This window comes from Cyprinus carpio, chromosome B4 (assembly GCF_018340385.1).
Source record: "Cyprinus carpio isolate SPL01 chromosome B4, ASM1834038v1, whole genome shotgun sequence".
In the NCBI taxonomy this organism is placed as follows: Eukaryota; Metazoa; Chordata; class Actinopteri; order Cypriniformes; family Cyprinidae; genus Cyprinus; species Cyprinus carpio.
In genome coordinates this window covers 9,597,735-9,620,108 of record NC_056600.1, presented here as the reverse complement: position 1 = coordinate 9,620,108, position 22,374 = coordinate 9,597,735, and the positions used below count along the sequence as shown (strand labels likewise).

The 22,374-nt window shown below is 37.5% G+C and overlaps 1 protein-coding gene and 1 long non-coding RNA gene across 4 annotated transcripts in view; one reads left to right on the top strand and one right to left on the bottom strand.

The window, feature by feature from the left end:
• LOC109057884 (muskelin-like) overlaps positions 1-2,084 on the bottom strand; it is a 63,698-nt gene extending 61,614 nt beyond the window's left edge. Inside the window, exon 1 of the mRNA XM_042721881.1 lies at positions 2,032-2,084. The gene's annotated coding sequence lies outside the window, so the exon portion shown is untranslated. The remainder of the gene's footprint in view (positions 1-2,031) is intronic.
• The window catches only part of LOC109057892, a 52,931-nt gene extending 35,090 nt beyond the window's left edge, over positions 1-17,841 (top strand). For 2 of the 3 annotated variants that reach the window (XR_006154514.1, XR_006154512.1), the window contains 2 exons: positions 6,894-7,036; positions 17,505-17,841. This is a non-coding gene — a long non-coding RNA (uncharacterized LOC109057892). Of the gene's footprint in view, positions 1-2,620; positions 3,451-6,893; positions 7,037-17,504 lie in introns of those variants that run through there. The other variant, XR_006154513.1, reaches the window with a different exon arrangement.
• The last annotated feature ends 4,533 nt before the right edge of the window (positions 17,842-22,374 follow it).

Genomic DNA, 22,374 nt, shown 5'->3' with positions numbered 1-22,374 from the left:
AGGTTTTACAGAAAAAACAATTATTTTACAGATTTTTACTTGTTTCAATTATGATGTTTTACTTTAATTTAGCATTTTTTGTTTGGCAGCTGTAGCTGCCAGTCATTTACCATTTTTTTAACGGGACTTTCTTCTTTTTTTTTTACAGTGTGGGGAAGCACTATTAAAAATGTAAAGGACAGGTGTTTGACTGCTGCATTGGTATCGAAGATCGTTTGGTCTTTAGTCTGTACTGCTAAAGCCTAAATATTAAGACTCAGAAATATATCTCATACTTGTATATTGTATGTGTTTATCTCTATGGTTACAGATGAATAAACATCTCAGGGCTTCAATTATTCAACAAATGAAGAGCTTGAAGGTCTGTTATCTGACAAAGTTACATAATTTGCTGGATAATGGATGCTCTTGATCTTTAGCACAGGAAAATATATAAATATTGACTTTCAGATGAGAGCGTTTTTGCACTGTGAAGAAGGTTGGTGTGGAGATTCTTGTGTGTGTATCAAAGTTATGCTATGTCTAGTCAAGGTTAGTTGGATAAGACGAGTGTGTTTGGGCAGTTGCCAGGACACTGTTATGCAGTGATACTAGTCTTGGCAAACTTATGCGAATGATGTGTCTTTGCTATGTTTTCAGGGGTCACTATGTAGTCTGCACAGGTGATCCAAAAAATTCCTCTGCCAACAGGAATGATAAATGCCCTGTGTGTGCAATGGCTCGTTTGTTTACCTGATGTGTGTGTATGTGTGTGTGGAACGTCAGGAATGTGTGTGTGTGTGTTTGCGGATGTGTGGGCGAGCTTTTGCGTGATTGTACGTGTTGTGAAACCTGGTCATAATGGCATTCTGGCATTGTCCCATACCACACCTTTACTTCTGATGAGCAGCAGTTGATGGCTGAGTGGCGATAGAAAAGATTCACCGTTGATAGTTTTTGGTGAGAAGAGCAAAGTGTGGAAAAAGGAGAGCCAGACGGATCTCAAAACAGACTTCTGATGTGTTTGTGGTTGCTGATGCCATGATAAACCCTTCAAACTGTTACCCTCTCAACCAATCAGAATTGATTACAGGGGAACGGCAGGCTAATAGGGCGTTCCCACTAATAGCTGTCTGCCACAACAAAAACAAACAAAATCATTTATTTTCAACAAGATCTGCTGATTTCAAACTTTCTGATTAACAGTAAATTTAAGAAAAATGTATAAATATTTAAATATGTAATATTTATCCCCACCCACCAATTCTACGTCGCTGCCTGTTTAGCCCCACCCACCAATTCATACACTTAGTAGGTAAATGACAAGAGCAGCAAACGCAACTTTATTTGATAAACTATTTTTAATGAAGTGCCAGACTACGTCAGAAAGAACTTTGTTCACTTAATTTTACCGCCGATTCGTTTACAAACTAGGCACAGTTTGACACAGGATTTTCAGGAAGATTTAATACTAAAAGACAAATCTGTGCAGACTATATTGGATCTGATGTCTCACCATACAAGTGTGAGTAACTGCTTTCCTTACTTGATCACTATTGTTTTCTGTTATTATAGATCGTTTGATACATACAGAGTATTTATGCATTTTTATCCTAAAACACAGCAGCATATGTCTGTGAAGGATATATAGACATAGAATGAATTTTTTTTATACAAAATCTCATTTGTAATCATATCTTCAATAGCTATTTTCACTCTTTATGGCCAGATAGGAGTGATAATTACAGTAAAACTGATGGTGGATTCCCGTGGGAGGTCTTGTTGTGATGTTGGAGGGCCTGAGATAACAGCGTGTCAAAGGATGAGGGTTTGTTAAGCAGCAGGAGGACAAGGAGGAAGTGGCCCATTTTGGCAGATTCCTACTGAGAGAGTTGCTAAAGGGTTGTGGGTAGTGATGGATAAATTAGGGTGAGTGAAAGTGGAGGATCAAGTAACTCAGTCACTCGTGACAGAGGATGGGATGCTGGACGGGGTGAAGGGTCAGCGGAGCAAGACTAGAGGAGTGTACATCACACACGCGCACACTCTTACCCTCACATTCCTGCGAGTTGAGGGAAATGACCGTAGTATGAGTCGAGCATCCAAGCCTGTGATCTCGTCGCAGTGCGGCGCCACTGTTGACTCCGTCTGCCCTTGTGTGAGGTCTGCCACCGGATTCCTATGCTGTGAGTGGTAGCGGCACCTGCAAGAATGACCACTTTCCTGTTACTGGATCCATTCTGTGGCGGCGATGAGCATGTGCACTTGTGGAATTCCCCTTGAGTAACAAAAGAGTCAGAGAGAAACTGAGAGAGAGATGGTCTGCCTGTCATTTACAGTTATTAAACTTTCATTTTCCAATCTCAGAATTAGCTCTGCCGGGAAATTTGTGCTCAGTCATGTGCCTTTCTTTTTTTAGTCAACTAATTAAGCATGTTTTATTTTGCATTTGCAGTTTCGCTGCATGCTTATGGTCTGAATAAATGTTACGTTGTTTCCAAAAAAAAGCGTTACATAACAAAGCTAGCCACAAACACAAGAAGTCCCAAGCAACAGGATGTTCTGTCACTCAGTTGGGTTCTAATTATGTAGCCCCGCCCACTATAAACATCATTGGTTAAAAATTCTGTATCTCAAAAGTTCTGATTGGCTGCGATCATAAGTTTCACTTTCAGTGTGAATAAGTTACTTATAACACGCAGCCTAACCTAGATGAGTATTGCTCTTGATGTGTAATTCAGGTTATGAGCATTCCTATATTGCCATAATGAATTCTCCATGCCTTGAATTTTGCAAAGGCACCTTCTGATTCTAAACTACAGCTCATTAGTTTTTACTGAAGCAGCAGTGTTTATTCTACAACTAGTTTGGGCAAAAAATTCCCTCAAGCTTTCCAGATAATTACAAGCTGCAAGTGTGGTGAAAAAAAGACATTTTTCTTCAAAACATCTGTTGCGGTGACAAGTTGTTTTTGATTGAGCTCATCCATTTCCACTGGCCCTGCCTTTTCCCTTTCAGCAACCTCAAAGCGATGTGTCCTCAACCTCAAAACAACGTTCCTGCGTAACCAACCACTTGTTTTCGAAGGAACCTTGTGAAACAGCACACCCCAGTGGCCTCATTAGTACTGAGGCTACAGTACAAATGAATTAGTGCCTGATGGATGACACATGAAGCATTTACTGAAAGAGAGGCTGAGAGAGAAGAGGCGAGGGAGGAGGAACAGAGAGAAAGTGAGATTGGCTTGCCTGCGGACTCACTTGGCAGGATTCGCTTGACTGGATGTGTCGTATATGACTGTGCAAAACGCACACACACACACACAGACGCAGTGAGTGAAAGTAACAGGAGAGGCTGCTCTGGATCACTCTGTTGTGGAAAGTAGAGCAGCAAGGTTCCTTCACAGGAACTTATTGGATTCTCTCAGTTGCTGTTGGATGGTGAATGAAGTCAGGAGATGTCTGCGTGACAGTGAGTGTTACTTTTAAAATCGGTAAATCATTGATCTGTGATTTTGAAGCTTTTACTGAGATATTGTGGGTGCGCTTGTGTCTGATGTCAGTACAGTGTGTTTCTCAGGCTTCAGCATACAGGTGTACTGGCATTCGAGTAAGTAGCTTGTTGGTGTTTAACTAGATAAACAGCACATTTCTAACCAGATTCTTTGAGCAGATACTAATATACAAGGTGACTCACAGGTTTATCTTTTCAGTATGAGTCTACCCAGAGAATCCAACTTATGATCTAAATATTGTTTGCATCAGTCGAGCTACAGGAATAGAAACTAAAACAAGAATGTTAAGGTGATGTTCTTCAGCTTGTTTCAAATTTTAACGTTACTTTATTCTGAGCATAATTTAACTAACCTTAAAGTCTACTTTAAGAAATGTAAACATACATTCCCATAGTATCGTTTCAAACAAAGTCTGCTTTCAGAAATGTCAGTGCATTCCTATAGAACAGTTTGAACAATGTAAAGTATTTAAATACAGTTTCCTGTTTGGGATGATTCCAATAAGACTGCTGAATGACTATCAGGTTTTTGTCGTTTTACTTTTGATCTCATTTTGTCATGCACATAAGTTGCATTTTATCCATTGTGCTGGATTGTCTTGTGGCATCTGCCCACGCTTTGGCTCATAGAAGGACTGTTGCTGAATGCAGCTGTAGGTGTGGCCAGGATGAACCTTGACCCATTACGTCCACCTGCCCACCTGTAAACCTTTATCAGCTTTATTACCATCTTTATCACCACCCACGTACAAACTACCAGTCAATAGTTTGGACACACCTGCTTATTCTTATGTATTACTGATTTCGACAATTTAAAATGATAGTTAATTCATTAAAACTATGAAACATTCTGTCATTATGTTGTTCCAAACCTGTATGATGTTCTTTCTTCTGTGAGACACAAAAGAAGATATTTTGAAATAAAGTGGAACTCTATGGGTGACAGCAGGGAAAAGGCAAAAGAGTAATCCAGATAAACAAGCGATGGTCAGGGCAGGCAGCAAAGATCAAAAACATGGAAATAGTCCAGAATCAATACACGATAATCAGGAAACACGGAAGGCAAGACAATGGGAGGCTAAACATTCAGTCACCAGCAAAGTCAGAGAGTGTGTGTGTGCTACTTTTAAAGTTCTTATAATGTGAGACAGCTGTGAACTGATGATGAGATCCGATGAAAGACAGGTGATTGCAATTGATGATGTGTCCAGGCAAAGGAGTATAGGAAATGGAGTCCGGGGTGAATGGTAAAGGGTACAGGATGGGGTGCCCTCTGATGAGCTCATGGGGACTCCAGCTAGAGATTGAATCAGTGGGATCCAAAACAATGTAGGATTGGACCCCACTGACTTTGTATGGACAAAAGGGCACATTTTTCATTTTTTTGGATGAACTGTCCCTTTAAGAATGCGAGAAGCAAATTCAGTCAGGTGTGTTCAAAGTTTTGACTGGTACCATATTTCATGGTTGCTCCATAATGCGTCACCAGAAGTTCATTTGCTGTGTACATATGACAGTGTACTGTTGAAAGAGCACATATTTGCATACAGAAACTTTGTGTGTGTTTGCATTCTTGAAGACCTTATTCTGTCCGCTGTGCTGATTCATGGTAGAAGTGTTTGAAAAGTTCACGCTCATTAGCGCCACGTTAACTCATATTTCAGCACTACTAGGCGCCTTAATCACCACAGGCTCTAATGAGACTCATGCTGACGTCGAAAGATGATGTCACAGCCTCTGAAATATTCTAGGTCAGGCCCGAGTTTAATCAATGATAGTTTTAATGTTGCAAGATCAGGACGAAAAAGGCTGCAGGTGAGTGGTTTTTCCATTCTCTGATATGTACATGTGCTTAAAATGAGTTAGGAGACGAATGTGTCATGCACAGCTGGAACAAAGAGGGCCGCAAAGGATTCAGGATTGAAGCAGACTCCCTCTCCTCCCTGGTCTCCACGGTAACAGGCTTGGGAGCCACTATTACAGTTACTCAGTGTTTGAGTATGAGTGGAGTGTGTGACCGGGTCGACATTTAAACGCTGCCATGTTTCTTAGCATTCAAAGCTGAATGAGAATGAGTAAAGAGGCGGGTGAGGAATATCTGTGAATGTGTTTGTGTGTGTATTAGGGGAATCCAGACTGAGGGATGTTATTGCTCTTTTATCGCTCAGAAGACTTCAAGTCTGTTTTGTTAAGTCAGTTTGCTACTTTTAAATGACTTAGGAGAGATAAAAAGACAAAATTAACGAATTTTTGAGATATATGTTATAATTATAATTCTTATAAATAGTAAGATTTAATGTTTTTTTTTTAAGAAGTTTATTTTGATCATCAAGGCTGCATTTATTTGATCGAAAATACAGAAAATTATTGCAATTTAAAATAACAGTTTTCTATTGTAATATACTTTAAAATATAATTTATTCCTGTGAAGCAAAGCTAAATTTTCAGCATCATTACTCCAGTCTTCAGTGTCATGTAATCTTTCAGAAATCATTCTAATATGCTGATTTTTATCAATGTTGCAAACTAAATGGCTGATGAAAATTAGCGCTGCATCACATAAATAAATTATATTTTGAAGTATATTAAAATAGGAACCCAATACTAGAAATTGCAATAATATTTCACAATAATACAGTTTTTTTCCTTTTTTTGATCAAATAAATACATCCCTGATCAGCATAAGAGACTCCATAAAAAACATTAAAAGTCTTACTGATCCCAAACTTTTGAATGAAAGTGTATGTTAATGATAATTTAGACTTTAGAAAATAAATTTAATGAAAAACATGATAACAGACTTGAGTGCAGTGACATTATAATTTGAGAAGTTGGCGAGAGATAGCAAGAAAAATATGAGGTTAACAGGTGACAAATCTGATTTAAAGGGACAGTTCACCCAAAAATAAGATACATGTTTTATGGCTTTTTGTCAGTAAAGTCCAGTGTTGTAGATATTTACTCTCTGTAATCTCAGTGCTGTCTATGAGACACAATATAGGTCTTGCCATAGCTAATGGGACCATTGTGAAAAGTGTGAGCTGCACTTGCCTACCTGTAGAGCCCAAATCTCACCATTACCACCCAAACTCCAGCCTCCAGAATCTTGGCTACAAGTCTCATAGTAATGTTGACACTGTGAACTCTTGGATTTTACACGGTGCTGTGCACTTACGGGGGCTTGTGTTTTGAAGAAAGCAGCACCAGTGCCAGCGAGAGGATGAGAGCTAGAGTTTCTCTTCCTTTATAGGAGCGCCAGATTTCTGATTTTCTTTCTTAAGGGTGTGTGCTTCCTTTTTCATTTTTTTAATGTATTTGTGTGTGATTGGGAGGGCTTACAGAGACACACCCTCTGTTATAGAACACAAGCTTTATGTGATTTTTCTTTTCCTATTTTCCAGTGTGACTGTATTGGTGGTCCCGGGGCAGGTGCTTTCTGGGTCACGGGGCGGTTGGAGCTTTGGAGGGATGCCTGTATGTCTTTAAATGCTGTAAGACCTGTGAAAGAGGCTGTTGGGGTGAACAGTGGGTTATCCAAGTTAAGGTAAGATGTAATCCTTAAATGACAGGTATTGCTGTTGGAAACTGCGACGTGTGTTTGTGGATGTACCATTGTTTGTGTGAGTGTGGGAGAAATAAGTCAGAGATTAGCTCTGTCCCAAAACCTGGTGAGCTACATACACAAATGATTTCAAAAGGTAGCACCCTCACTGAAATAATTTGAATGATTTACATGAGCATCAACTCAACTAGCTACGCAACATAGCACATAATGCAAAGCATGAAAGGTGAAATTCCAAGAGCTTGACGTTAGCATGTTGCTAAGCTAACGGCATATAAAAATACAGGTAAGCAATCCATTTTAACTTCAGTTTTGATACTTTTCAGTAATGAATGAAGTATGTTTTACTCATCCCAACATCTTGAATTTTGTGGGGATGGAACGAGCTTGTCAAAACTGAGATTGCATTATTCTTCTTGTGATGCTGCCTTTGATTTTCGGCAAAATCTCTCAAGTTGTGACCACGACTATGATGCCCTATTTTGCTAGGCAGCTCAGTAGGATCTGAAAATATTGTGTTGGACAGATAAGGCACTAATTGTGTGTATGCGTATGTGTGGGTGAGAAAGAGAGAGAGAGAGAGAGAGAGAGAGAGAGAGAGAGAGAGAGAGACTGAGAGCTGAAAGTACGTCAAAAGGAAGGTAACTCAATCTGGGCAGCTGTTAGCCATTCCATTGCAGTGCCACGTCTCAGTGCATTGACGTAGAGAGAGTACCTGCTCTGGCTGTATGCTTTTGTGTGTGACGGCGGAAACAGTGGAAGTTTAACTGTGAGCCAGGCCTAATATGAAGGTGAATAAAGCTGTAAAACAGAGAGAGAAAATAAAATGTCAACGCAAGATCAAGCTGTAACTCTGATGTACGTGCCAATGGGTCACGCCTCCTTTCCCATGTGGTCCTGGGCAAACAGCGGTGAATGTGTGTGCGCTTCGCTATGCAGACAAATTATGCCCCCGGGAAGATTGGAGAAAACATGTTTTGCGATGTAGAGTTGAGTAACTTTGGAGGAACTTCCAGTAATTGGCTTTTCGTACTTGAGCTCTGAGAAAATGACAAGACATTGTTACATCACTGTTTTAGTGGCCAATGGTGAAGCAGAGCAAACACAGGAGAGTGTGCGTGTGGTTTTTGTGTGTGTTTCTGGTGTGGTATGCCTCCGGGCTTTGGCTTTGTATGTCAGGTAATCCTCCTGAAAAAGCTGGATTACAGTGCATTTAAAGGAAAAATGCATCAACAATGTATCGGAACTTTCCTATTGTTTGTATGTATGCATGCATGTATAAGAAAATGTGCATGATTTTTGTGGAACATTTTTTTTTCTTGATACATTTTATTTATTTTTATAAATTTTTACATTATGATGTTTTTTTGTTTGGTTATTTTAATTGTTCTATATATATTTTTTAAATTAGTTTTATTTATTTTTGGTTAGTTTTATTTGTATATGTTTTGTTTCTATTATTCATTTTTATAGGTTGTTTTTGTTTTGTTTAGACCAGGCACACCATTTGTCCACAACTAAAGTAAAAATATTTTGCAATGTGACACTACTATTTATAATAATACAATGAGAAAATATATAACAGAAAGATGTATAAGAGAAAGATTTTGGACAAATGAGATTTTAGTGTGTGCGGGGCTACTCACCACAAAACCACAAAACTAAATTTTGAACTGGAGAGAATCCTCATTTATGCATGTATGTATTTTGTCTCCATATTTCCACCTTGTTACACTTGTGGTGTTCCTGGATCAAAAAACAAACCTATATAAAATTGCTTAAATTTCCTTTCATATTAAAATATTATTTTCAAGTATTATATTCTATCTTTTTATTTCAAACTTGTTTCCTTTCTATTAGCTCACGGAGTGTTTTTCTTTTTGGAACTGATTGATCAATTGATTTGGAACCAATTGATTGATCTGAGCTTATGTACTTCAGTTTTAGAATGAACATTGTCAAGATTATCCAAAAATAATGTTTTTTTTCACTCAAAAACTGAGGTGCAACTCAAATAAATGCGGCCTAGAATCAATCAGTTCCTAAAAGAAATACAAAACCTGTGCTAAATGAAAGAAAACCAGTTTGGTGACAACGTCACAAAATGAGAGACTTGCAAGCTTTCGTTTTTTTTTTTTTTTTAAATGCCGGTCATTTTAGACTGGGAACACCAAATTAGGTAAAGGAATATCAGCATAGCACAAGGGTTAAGTACATTGTTCTGTGGAAGTCAGTAGGTAGCTGGGTAAAAAATGGGCTTGGTTTGTTTGTTAATGGCCCTATAAAACCATGACTCAGGCTCTTTCAGAGGAAGAAATACACAATTCAATCTTTAAAAAAATCATTCCAAATTTTGCCAGTGTTTGTTATGAGCTTATTCATGTTACATGTCTCATTATATAAGGACTTTGCCCTCTCAAAACATGACATTAAGGAAGCGTCGATTTAGCATGCACATTACATGCCAGTGGACAATGAACTACACTGGAGTCCGTGGCTGGTGTGATGCTCGGGCTTTCTCTTGAAAGCTAGATTAATGTTTCCGCCTTGACATACGTACACATACTCTCTCTCCAGCCTCAGACTGTCAGGATTGTATTGAATGAATTAAATGTTTTTTCATCTTTTATCTAGAGCACAACCCATCAATATCCTGCATTCAGACGCATACCGTTCACAATTAAACAACCTCTTATTATTCATTTATCGCTGGGAGAGATTGAAAAACTGACCTGTTTTGTGGTGTTATTGATTGATGCCAGATCTGTAAAAGTCCTTGAAGCAGGACGTCATTGTGGGATTGGCGCTGAAAGAAATCACTCAGAGAGAGGAGAATGAGGTTGAAGACCATTTGAAAACACAGTGGAGTCATCAGTCTAATGGTTAAAAGACAGGTTACAATTATCCAGAAAGTAATAACAGTGTAGGCAGTCGTTCTGTTTTATATTGCATGTCTCTGATAGTGTGTATCCTTGGCAGATTTAGATTTATCCTTGCATGGGATGTTATCAGGCGGCCGTAATGTAACATGAGGTAGGTGGTAACCTAATTGACAAAAATACCATAATCATGTCAGAGCTGTTTTAAGGTTTCAAGCACTCAGCAATGAGAGTTTACAACTGATGAGGTGTATTATTGGGATTCAGTTCTCAGTATTAATCATACATACCCCATATGAAGTTCATTTGGAGCTTGAATTTACTGAATTGCAATTTTAACAGGGAAATTAAATGTCTTTCCACCCTGGTTGACAAGTTAATTTATTAAATATGAAGAAAAATCTAAAATTAAATACAAGTTTCTATAGTTGGAATGTAATCAATCTGTTTGTCCATCTATCTATACATCCGTCTACAATATCTGTGTATCCATCCATCTATCTTTCTGTAGTATCTATATTCCATGCATATAGCTGTCTATCCATTTAGCTACAGTATCTATCTATCCATCCATTATCATCCATTCACCTGTCTATCCTTCATCTATATATCCATCCAACTATATCCGTCCATCCATATATCAATCCATCTACATATTCATCCATTCATCCATCCACCCGTCTACCCCTCCTCTATATATGATCCATCCAACCATATATTTTTCCATCTATATATCAATCCATTATCTACATATCCATCAATTATCCATCCTCCAACTTAAAGATAAAAAAAAAAACAAAAACAAAAAACAATGCTTTCTCAAGCCATCATTAAAAGTGTGTCTTGGCAATCCACCAACAGTATCCATGTATCCACCTATCTATCCATATCTGCCATATATTTGTTTCCTTAACTGAAATCAGAAATAATAAAATCGACTATAATAAGATCCGACCCCACTTTAAAGGCCAAGTATAGTTTGAATGCAAAGAAAACTTGATTCTTCACTCAATTCACTTTTGGTCCACTGGGGTTCTGAGCTTTTCATTTAAAGAGGACTCAAGTGTGAAAACTTGTATTATTAGCTGTTAAATATATAAGCAGACATTGATTTGTTTGGGGTTTTTACCCACACACAATAATTAGCCTGACTGAGAGTTCATCTCACTTCACACAATGCAACTCCCAGTAGAGCGTTTCTGTTGTGTGCGCTGAACTGTAACATCACCAGGGCCCCACACTAGGTTTCTGGGAAAAAGAGTCACGTTTACTGTAATGCATTTCTATTTTTTTCTCCAGCACTTCAGTTTTGGGAAGCAGCCTTGGCCCCGGGCCCTCTGTTAAGAGATCTCTGCTTTATGACTCGCCCCTGTGGTTAGCTGGAAGGCTGACCCCGTGCCGCTGACAAGCCTTCAAAGCAAAGACTGTGAACAACACACAGGCAACTGCGGCAGATTTATTTTTTTCCTTTGCTGTTAATCGCCGCTGAGATGGACCCTCTGACAGATGATCTGATTTAAGGCTTGTTTGCTGCGTGAGTCACAGGAAGTACGCTTCAGCGCAAGTGCAGTGAAATGAAGAACAAATGTGCACTGTAAACTCGGGGCGGTGTGGGGGGGGGTAGCAGACATCCCTAAAGATTGTGGGGGGGAGTGCCGAGTTACGTGAGCCGTAGCCGTCGGCTAGACGTGAGTCAGTTAAGACTCATGGTACTTATTCAATTATGCATACAGTACAGTAATATAAAGGCCTATGAGACTTCCAAGAAGCTATTCCCTCACAGGCAGGAATGTGTCATTTCTCGGAAGACGGTGTTGGTTTAAATATAAATGTGATGATCTTTACACACTGTGTTGAGTTTGTGGTTATTCGCAGCCCCTCAACCCCCTTCCTAGGGTGTGGTGGTTGAAACTTAGGACTGGTAATTGGAAGGTTGCTGGTTTAATCCCGAAAGGAGTCAGACATCACCGCTGTGCCCCTTAGCAAGGTATGTAGAGGGGTTAATTTACCCAAAAATAAAAACTGACATGAATTTGAAACATTCTTCCATTAAAAAACAAATTACATGTTTAGCAAAATGTTCATGCTGCTCCTATAACGAATGCTGTTAAGTTCCAAAATTTATAAAAAAGCACCCAAAACACCAAATAAGTAGTTCATATGTTTTGTAAGTCTTTTACTATTATGGTCTAACACAAAAGCAGGATTTATTGCAAGAACCAATCATAGCTGATCATTGCATCGCAAGCTTTAAGGGGTCTGTTAAAACTCAATGGGCTCAGGGGTAGCAAGAGACACTTGGACTCCTGCTAGTGTCACTGCTGGACAGTTTTACTTTAGAAACATTAGTGATTTATATGCTTTAAGTAATATCTTGTCATATTTGCATTGTTTTTTTTTGTATCATGAATTTTTTTTTTCCTCATTAAACTTTTTGATGAGGCTCTGCCTTCCTTGCCTCCTCGGGGGGTATCATATATCCCCTGGTTCATACTTTTAAAAACCGCCAATGCAGCATGTCATTGATTATACATTTCATATTTAAAAGGACTGCGGAGATGAATGCATTCATTTCTGTGATTAATGTGAACTGTTTCAGCACCCTTTTCTCTTCCAGAGGCTATGCTAATGTTTCTCCCCATTTTTTTGTGAGTAGGGTTCTATTCACACACTGACATGCAGAGCAAGTATTATGAGATTAATCATGATTCATCGCACGTAACATGATTAGTTCTGATTGATCACCAAAATCGATTCACAGCTCTAAAATATATGCAAAAACAAATATACCCACTTGTTTTCACAGTACAGAAGGGAGCAGTGTGAACATTGTTCTTAGCATCTCCTTTTGTGTTGAAGAAAGTAAGCCATACAGGTTTGACAGTTTTAATTTTTGGGTAAACTAGTCTTTTAATTCCAGGTTTCTTCACAGAGAAATCATTTAGAATAAAACCGTCTGGTAAACGCTGCATCAGAGTGAGTGTGCTGTGTGCGAGAGCAGGTAATGACAGTTTAGAGGTTATCAGAGAGCGGACATGCGTAATAAGCCACACACTGCAGTGAGGAAATGTAAAATTACTGATTTGCGCAGCGGTGTTTCTGTTGGCAAGGCCATTCCAGATGAGCGCAGGCCGAGTTTCCCAGGAGCGCCTCTCAGAACAGCTCATTTAGTTCAGGACGTCCTGGGAATTTGTATTCGCAGGTCACTATAATTTTCTTCCTCCTTCGTCAAAATCCACTTGGTAGAATCACTTATTTGTCAGGTGTTGCTATACATAGGTTCAACTGAAGTGGTATACCAAAAACAAGCAAGCACAGTATTGCGAGTTGTAATAAAAAGGGTCCTTGTGTTTAACGTGACTCAGGTTAGCATCACTTCCTCTCACGTCATACCGCAAATCGCTAAAGCCTTCCGATCCAGACTACGTGTTTGTTTGTTACTGCAAAAAGGAACATAGACAGGTATGAGTGGATATACTGTACCTACTTGTCCTTTCAAATATGGTTCCTGGAAACTCTCGCTTATCCTCATTCTCCCTGCCTTATTTTTCTGTCTTTCTGCTCTGTTTTCCTAGTCTATTTACTCAGGCTCTAAATTTGGCCCACTCTTCTGATAAGGTTGTTAAGGTTGTTTATCTGTTTTTGCCCAGAAAGGAACATTCTCCTGTGGCTATGTCACACTGCTCGTGCACAAGCGGGCCAAAGTTCAGCCTCTTCCTGTAAATAGATCAAAAGGAACAGCCAGATGTCTGAAATTCCCCACGAAATGTCAGAGAATTCCGGAGAACTCGCGCACCAAGAGCATGCTTTGGGCTGAAGCACTCCCAAATTGGCTGAGGATAATGCCAGGAGACTAAGAGGGAAAAACATACTTTGGTTATTATGAAAGCAATGTGTTGCGTTATGTATAGCTGTGTGTGGGCGCATACTTGCTTATGTTTTTACACACAAATACTAATTCTGCAAGAATATATACAGGTGAGTCCAAAACTCTGAAAGCATCTGTGATTCAAAGCCAAATTTAAACAGGAAATAGAGTTTTATGACTTTGAAATAATTTTATATTAAAAATGGTGTAAAATTAACGAAATAGTAATTATAAACTGTCACATATATTTTTGTTTAATGACTTAGAAATAAATTAAAATCTAATATTTTGAAAGAAATCTATTGCATAACAAAAATGCAAAAAATAAGTTTTCCCTGATGTTATGACCCAGTTGTGTGTGAGATATATATATATATATATATATATATATATATATATATATATATATATATATATATATACACACACACACACACACACATACATACATATAAAATTATTTTTTAATTTGCTGTGTGGTGCAGCATTATTGCATTGTGTGGTTTTAATAAAACTCACACGGTAGCACCACTTTTCAGCCTTGATTTTTTGTTAGATGTGTAGTTGTGTACTTCTTATCATTTTCTCAAGGAAGAGAGAGAGAATGAGTGTGTGACCTGCTGCCATTATAGCCATCATTCTCCATGCCCCATGCATGAACTCAGGAGAGCATGCTAAGCCATATTAACATGACACTGAACTCTATTGACTGATCTGCATTAACTTCCCACTCTTAGACACACAGCAGTGTTAAAACTGCACTGTCTCATGCCATTCTTTTCATCTCAGAGTCTTTACAGAGAGAATCCGGCTGCACTCATGTGTGTCTCTCTGCAGGGCTTTAGATGGGCAACTGCAGTGTGTGGTCACGCACACCTAATGCATATACATACAACATCACAGGTTTCACAAATTTGCGTATTTGTAGTTTACACGGACATGATAACAGTATTGACTTCAAACACGAACTTTGAAACCTGTTTTCAAAAGTTAGCAATTTCAGGCCTCCAAAACACGGTTGTCATGGAAACGAACAACCAAAATGCATAAAATTTTCCTTGTTTAGTCAATAATGGTGTCGGGTCAGCACCCCCCTTAATGTCTATAAATAATCAGGATGAAGGTAACTGTTTTGACCCTATTTATCTACAACCAAAGTATGTACATATATGCTGGTTGAGCATGTCATTTAAGAACCACTGGCACAAATAACTGTTTGAGAGAAAGTCAAATAGTTAAAGTGTGTGTGTCTGTGCATATTATATATATATATATATATATATATATATATATATGTATATAATGATAATATATATATATATATATATATATAAATATATATATAATATATTATTATTTGTGCTATATCAAATGATTATATTATATATATATATCGCACACAAAATAAAGGTTTTTGTATGTATATATATATATATATATATATATATATATATATATGTACACACATACACACTGTTTTGTTTAATTTACACTTGAGGACCCATTTACAAGAATGAGTTACTGCTCTGGGATCATTTAAAGGTCATGTGCACTTGTGTAAATGCGAGTCATAACTGTGCTTGTGTACCTGTGTCATAGTTGACAGGATTAAAATAAAACACACCTGCCTCCTATGATTCACTTCTGACCCATCAGATAAAACATCCATACATCCCTCCATCATCTTTCTCTCTCTGTCTCTCATAACCCCACATCACGACCAGCACAGACTTATTTTAAACAAGCCAAATTACTTGCCCTGTGAAAGAGTGGGAAGAGTTTGTGATAATGAGGACAAATTATACAAGTATCGAATGGTGTTGTGGCAGCAGAGTGTCTGCTGAAGCACTTATTTATGCTGGGAAAGAGTGTGTGTGGGACTAATCGAGGTGTAAATGTGATGAGTCACTATCCCGTAGGGCAGAACGCACTGTTGGGTTTAAAATGTTTGATGGAGAAAGAACCGATGTATGTGTGTGAGTGTATGCAATATACATTTATAAATGAAAAAAAGGCTTTGTACAGCAGTGGGCAGATTCTCGTGATGCTCTATGACCTGCTTTGACGCACATTCTGAAGTGCTTGCTGTTTCTGAATGTTTTTTTTCCCCCCACACTGGCCTGTAGTTCTCAAACCACAGTCTCTTTTATGGATAATATACTGTTAGATATGTCAGATGACCTAAAAAAATTAATTAACTGGTTTTATTAAAGTCATCATAATGTAATAATTTAAAGCAACAAAATTAATTTTTAAAACCAATAACTTATTATCTGATGTATTTGTCAGTGAAATGGGAAAAAAATGTTGGGCGGCACTTATCCATCAGGAATTGATTAGACTGGGAAAAGATGATGTTGGATATAAGAATGCAGCTTGTGGTTGAAAAATAAGAGATTGATGACGTGCTCTGAAAATTATTTTGATTAAAGATCTTAAAAAGATTATTTAAAATAACATGCAGTGATAAAGACTAGGAACAATAAGATAAGGAATGTGTATTAAGAATGTAAATAATGTTTGTTTCAACCATTATGTATGTTTGTGTGTGTGTGTATATTTATATGTATTTATATATATTTGTAACAATAAGATAAGATATATATATATATATATATATATATATATATATATATAATCAAAACTACAGAGATTTAATCATAAAATTAAACATTTAAATATAGAGATATAGAGTGATAACTTATTTATATGCATTTAATGTTAGTCTGCCATACTGTTATAAAAAAATCGAATTGTTTTGCCTTTCAAGCTATCAAAATTTCATCTTACGTTTTGGTCATAAATAACTGTACTAAATTGCATATTTTAGCTCAATTTGGACCTATAAATAAAATTGAGGTGTTTCTTCTTCCTCGAATGCAAGCTCATACCATAAATATGATACAAAACAACACACATGCAATCTTTTTTATTTTCTTTTTGTCAAGGTAAAGATTAGAAAACTGCTCCATTTCCCAAAAATGAGAAGAGGTTTATTAGTGTTAAAAGGTCAGATGAGGTTAAAATATCACATTTTCGCTTCTCGCAGACTAATCACTATAATGAAGCATCACACCGCCTCTCTAACAGATCCAGCAGTGAGAAACACTCACGTGTGGGCCACGTCATTACAGAGCTCACTCCAGCCAAGCCACCAAAGAGGATAGGTGTTTCTGTTCACCCACCCGCATTCGCAGAGATGAAAACATTTAGCTGTCCTTTTTGGCGGCAGCCCTTGGCTAGTAAAAAAATACATCAATAACAGAGAGAAACATATTGAGCGAATAACAGAGAGCGTGCTCATAGCAGGTTGTTACATAAATAGGAGCCCTTGTCATTCTCTTTTTAAAATCAGGCAGAGGAGGCAACGGGACGGGAGGGGGTGATGTCATCACTGGTAGCGATGGGCAATCATGCAGTCCATTCATTTTTGTGGGTTTCTGTGTATGTGTGTGTGCAAGAGCGAGTTTCTGTCTTCTGCATGCCACTTCCTGGGACTGAATAGAGAAGGAAGTGGAGTGACAGGGTGTAAAGAACAACGCCTCCATGGTGGGCTTTTCACACACACCAGAGAGCAGGACTCGCATGTGTGTTTGTGTATTCACTGAATTGGCAGGAGTCCCTTCAGCTCTGCCCTGTTTTTGCTGGGTGTTGTGTCTGGATGAGATGTACTGAAACACTGCCCTCTTCTGTTTGCTTTCAGAACTGCAGAGAAATCTACAGCACCTGGTTTTCTAATTGGATCTGGTAAGTTTCACTATCAGTGATTAGAATCGACATAACTGATAAGACTAGTGTTTACGGATGGGTTTATTACCAGGTTCACATGTAGTCTCTATCCACAGAATGCAATTTCCATAGAATTGTGATGTCTGTTATTTAGACCAGAAGTATTCAAATATTTTGACCCCTGAATATGATACATATAATTTTTTCATGCAAGGTTCATGCAAAGACTATTTTGTACTATGTGAGAGAAAAAGATGCTATATTTTGAAGTTTGAAGTCATCAAATTACCTCCAAAATAATGTTTTACTGTACTAAAACAAAATATATATAGTATTTTGTGCTATTTCTGTTTTACTAAAGAAACATTTTATCAAGTAATAATTTAGGATATTATTATAACATAACTTTATTATAACATAAGAAAAAATTATATATGTGTGTGTGTGTGATTGTGATAATGATTTAATAATTTTACTATGTTTATCATGTACCATATCCATTCCCCAGAATTTTGCAGATATTCCCCTAAATCAGTACAAAAAAGGTAAAAAATAAATCTGAAGATTTCTGGGCCTATGACTTATTATTTTTCTTCTCTCGTTCAGGAAAAAAACCCAAATCTTTAAAAGCTGTGTAAGCATTTTTTTCACCTCTAGTGGCACTAAATGGATTTGCAGAGGTAATCGTTTTTTCCAAATAAACTTCAGAAATGCCTGCTCCATCAGCCACTCTCCTGTTCCAAACTCATGCCACTAGTTGTGGTTTACAAAGAGGCATCTCAAAGTTTTCTAACTGGCTGACCTCAATGAACCATAGTCACATTGTTATGTGCCATAGTGCTATAGAGACAGTTGTGATTTCTCAGGACAGCCATTTCAGTAATATCTAGCTGTAGAAAAAAAGTCTGAATTGCTTACAGGACCTTTAATAAGCTTTGCAGGCTGCTAGTGTTGTGCTATTTTGAATAGTGTATGTTATACAAGATGATATTTTCTATCCAATTAAACTGACAAATCAGAAACACCAAAGCTAGTGTCGGTTAACAGAAGACGGTTAACTGTCACTTTGTGTGAAAATCAAGGCTGCATTTTTCTTCTCTTATCCATGCTGAATGACTTAAGCCATTAAATCAGGCACCTCATGTGGGTTCCAGGGTGCGAGAAACCGATAATAAGGTGTGTAATTACACACGGTACGCCAAATATGTGTGGGCTTCTTAGCATTCAGAGGAGACGTTATGCAGGCTGGAAAAAGAAAGTAAGAATGACAGTAGTGTACAGCATATTTCTACAAGCCATCTTAATTATTCTTGGTGAGAAATAGAAGGAAATAACAGACATGCCTCCAGCACAAACAGTCAACAACATATTTCTTAGCCTAAATATAGCTGTTAACCCTAAGGTTTTAAGACAACAGTTCACCTAGAATGAATAATACATCATCATTTTCTCATCCTCATGTTGTCCAAACCTAAAATGTACTTTCTTCTAGGGAACAGAAAGATGATATTTAAAAAAAAGTTTGTCATTACAATTAAAAATTGTAATATTATCATAGTATATAAATAATAACATTTCCTCATACAGATGGAGACAATGATTTAATGGATGGTAGGGTGACTAGCAATGACATCAGCGCGATCAGCCATAGGCTGAGAGGTATAAAAAGAGGAGCAGCGATGAAGGTGTGGTACATTTTCACACTTTTTCACGGCAGTTAAGACAGCGCACCACAACTAAACGCATTCATTTCCGAGTGGGCCTGAGATCACGTCAGTGCTGTGTTGGTGGTAAGTGTGCGAGATAACTTCAAGGACCTTCATTGGCCCGGCCGCAGGTGAGTGACCAATCCTGTTCGTGTTTGACGGCAACTTTGAATGATGACATTGTTTAGAGATCTACCAGTGACTCATAATTTCCATCTCCCAGCAGTTCTCCTTTGAAAAAGGGTTGACGTCATCCTCCCACGGACAAAACGGATGCAGGGATTCTTTCTGGCCAATCAAGGGTCTATTTACACACAAACACACCATACATCAAACCACACTGTGTGTGTTATGCAATAAGATGCGGTCACAATCTTATCCAACTGATCAACAAGTAGAGCTTGGTATCAGTGGAGAAAACCATTGGACGTCACCATTCAAAACCACAACGCCATAGTGACCATGACCATGACATTTGTTTTGACAGTCACTTCCTGTTAAAGCATGCCCACTGCTGTTTCAACCTTTTGCTCTTCCTGTTACGTTAATCATCAGCTCAGCCAGTGACACAGGGACTTCTGATGGGATTGTTCGCAATCCTGGACGCTTCCTCCGGATGCTGGTTTCACATGGTGGTTTAGATGTGTTCTACCAGTGTCTAGCACCATTTGAAATCAGTGTTCCTGGGGAGGGAATTGCCACTGGATCACATTTCGCAGCCATGGACGATCCCAAGGGAAGTCAAAAAATAACAAAAAAGGACAAGGAATCTTTAGTGGGTGGAGTGGCTTTTCAAGAGAAGTGAGGGAAGTGCATCTGTTGAATCCCAAGAGAACCAGATAGAGCTCATGGTTTGCCTCAAGCGCTTGAAATGCTGGAAGTCAAATGAATGCGGTATGAACAAGCCAGCCCAGTCCCACAAGGAAAATCCTGTTTCAACTTCATTTAACTTCAAGTTCATTTAATATAACAAAAATGAGTTGTAATGACTTAAACTGAGCTTAAGTTGAAGTAGGTGAACGTCAGTGTTAAATGTTGTTTTGGATGTTTCTGTAAGGCTTGATTATCTTGAGATGATATCTTACGTTTACATGATGCAATGTCTCTGAATGATGCAGAACATGGAAGTAGGAACAAAAGGAATATGATGCAATATCTTGCATTATAACAGTGTATGAATTTCTAAATGTGTGACAGCAATGAGAAATTTGAGTATTTATGTACAATTTTAGTATTTATTATTAATTTGAATTAGTTTTTCTAGTTCTTAGTTTGTTTTATTAGGTTTTTATATGTATTTTTGAGTTGTATTTTCTAGTTATATATATATATATTTATATTTGTTTACCTTTTCCAGTTTTAGTAATTCAGCTTAATTTATTTCAGTTAGTCACCAAGGCAACACTTCTAATTTTTAGTCATTTGTTCTAATTAAAGCTTAATTTAATATTTATATTTTTTGTTTTTTTCTAGTTTTAGTTCACAATAACACTGGTATGATGAAATGCCGTAGGACCTTAAACTAACTTTAATTCAAAACTAATTTCTAATTTCTCAAAATACAACCAAATAACTTGAGAAACTTAATCTAGAAAACATGCAATGTTAATTGAATTCTTCAAAATGAGGTTCAAGGATAATCGGGGCTTTTATTGTGCATGGATAAAGGTAAATAGCATAGTGTTTCCTTGTGGGGAAACAAGCAGGGATCACTTTGCATTAAACACATTTTAGAATATAGGACTGATTTAATAACTACTTTGCTTACAGAGACCTAGGCTATTTATTGTATGAGTACATCATGAAAGAGTTTGTGTTTGGATTTGCCTACTTATCTTTCTTTATAGGAACTGTGTTGGGCATTTGTTTTTCTCATTCCCTCATTTGAACCCTTAACTATGCCTGAGAGTGCTAGTAAAGAGAGACTGTGTTCTCTGAAGCCCTTTCTCCCTCTCTGGCTGTTCCTGCCCCCATCTCTCCCCACCAAAGGATGACTGATTTCCTCTGGTGCTTAGAGTCTCTTCTGTCATCTAGCACCATTTGAAATCGGTTATAATGACTGGGGATCAATTCTTCAGCTTCCCAATGTGCTCAGAGTGCCATCAGTGCCCTTACTTCATGTGTGCTCAGGCCTTTGAAGATGTTATTGCAAATATACACTGGAAAAATAGAAATAAATGTTTTCTTTTCAGCTGAATATGAGTGAAATTTTAATAAGCTTGGTTGCTATTTTGAGGTACCCTAACTATGTATTCACAACCAAATAAATGAAAACGCTATAATTAACAGTCCATCAGAGAATACCTGCTCCCAAGCTGACTTCATCTCCACTTCAATTCTGCCACCTGTTGGTTGGAAGGAGACAAGCTAAAAATTCAGAAAAGATGGTGAGATAAACAGTTCATGTCATTTTAAGTTGTGGGACTTTTCACAATATGCATCGTTTTAACGCAGCTTAACAAAAAATAATTTTAAATGTTTATAATTTTTTAGTATCCTCATGCCTTTAGTTACATTTAGCAGTGATAATTATAGTTCATGTTAATAGTTCAAAAGTGTGGGAATTATTAACACTGTCTGGGAATTATTAACCACGATTTCACCATCAAATGTGAATATGAAGTATCCTTCCTGATATTTCATGGATATGTGCAGAGCCTGGTTTTTGGTTCAATTTATATTTGCTTTATATTTTTTAAAGAACATTGTGGGAATGTAACGTGTTGACAAACACTAATAAATATTTTTATATTTTTTAAATATGTATTTTTATATATTTTAATTATATTTTATAAATTATTATTATTATGTGGTGTATAATAATAAAAATGTAACTACAACAGACTAGATTTCTTTTGTTTTTGTTTGCATTTAATTTTTCCTTGAGTAATAATAAGCAGGCATTTTACAAAAAAAGGAAGGCAAGAAAGAAAAAAGGGGGGTTTACTGACTCATAGTTACAAAACGTTTATTCTTTGGGAACTGTCAAGCTTTTCTTTGTGTATTTACAGTGTTTGAACTGCCTTTCTAATGAGTAACCATACAGAATAGGCATCATTAGTTTGCAGTAAACAAGCTAAATGTTTTCAGCTCTAATGAGGTCTGGACTATTGTGCGAGATAAATTTGCCTTCAAACA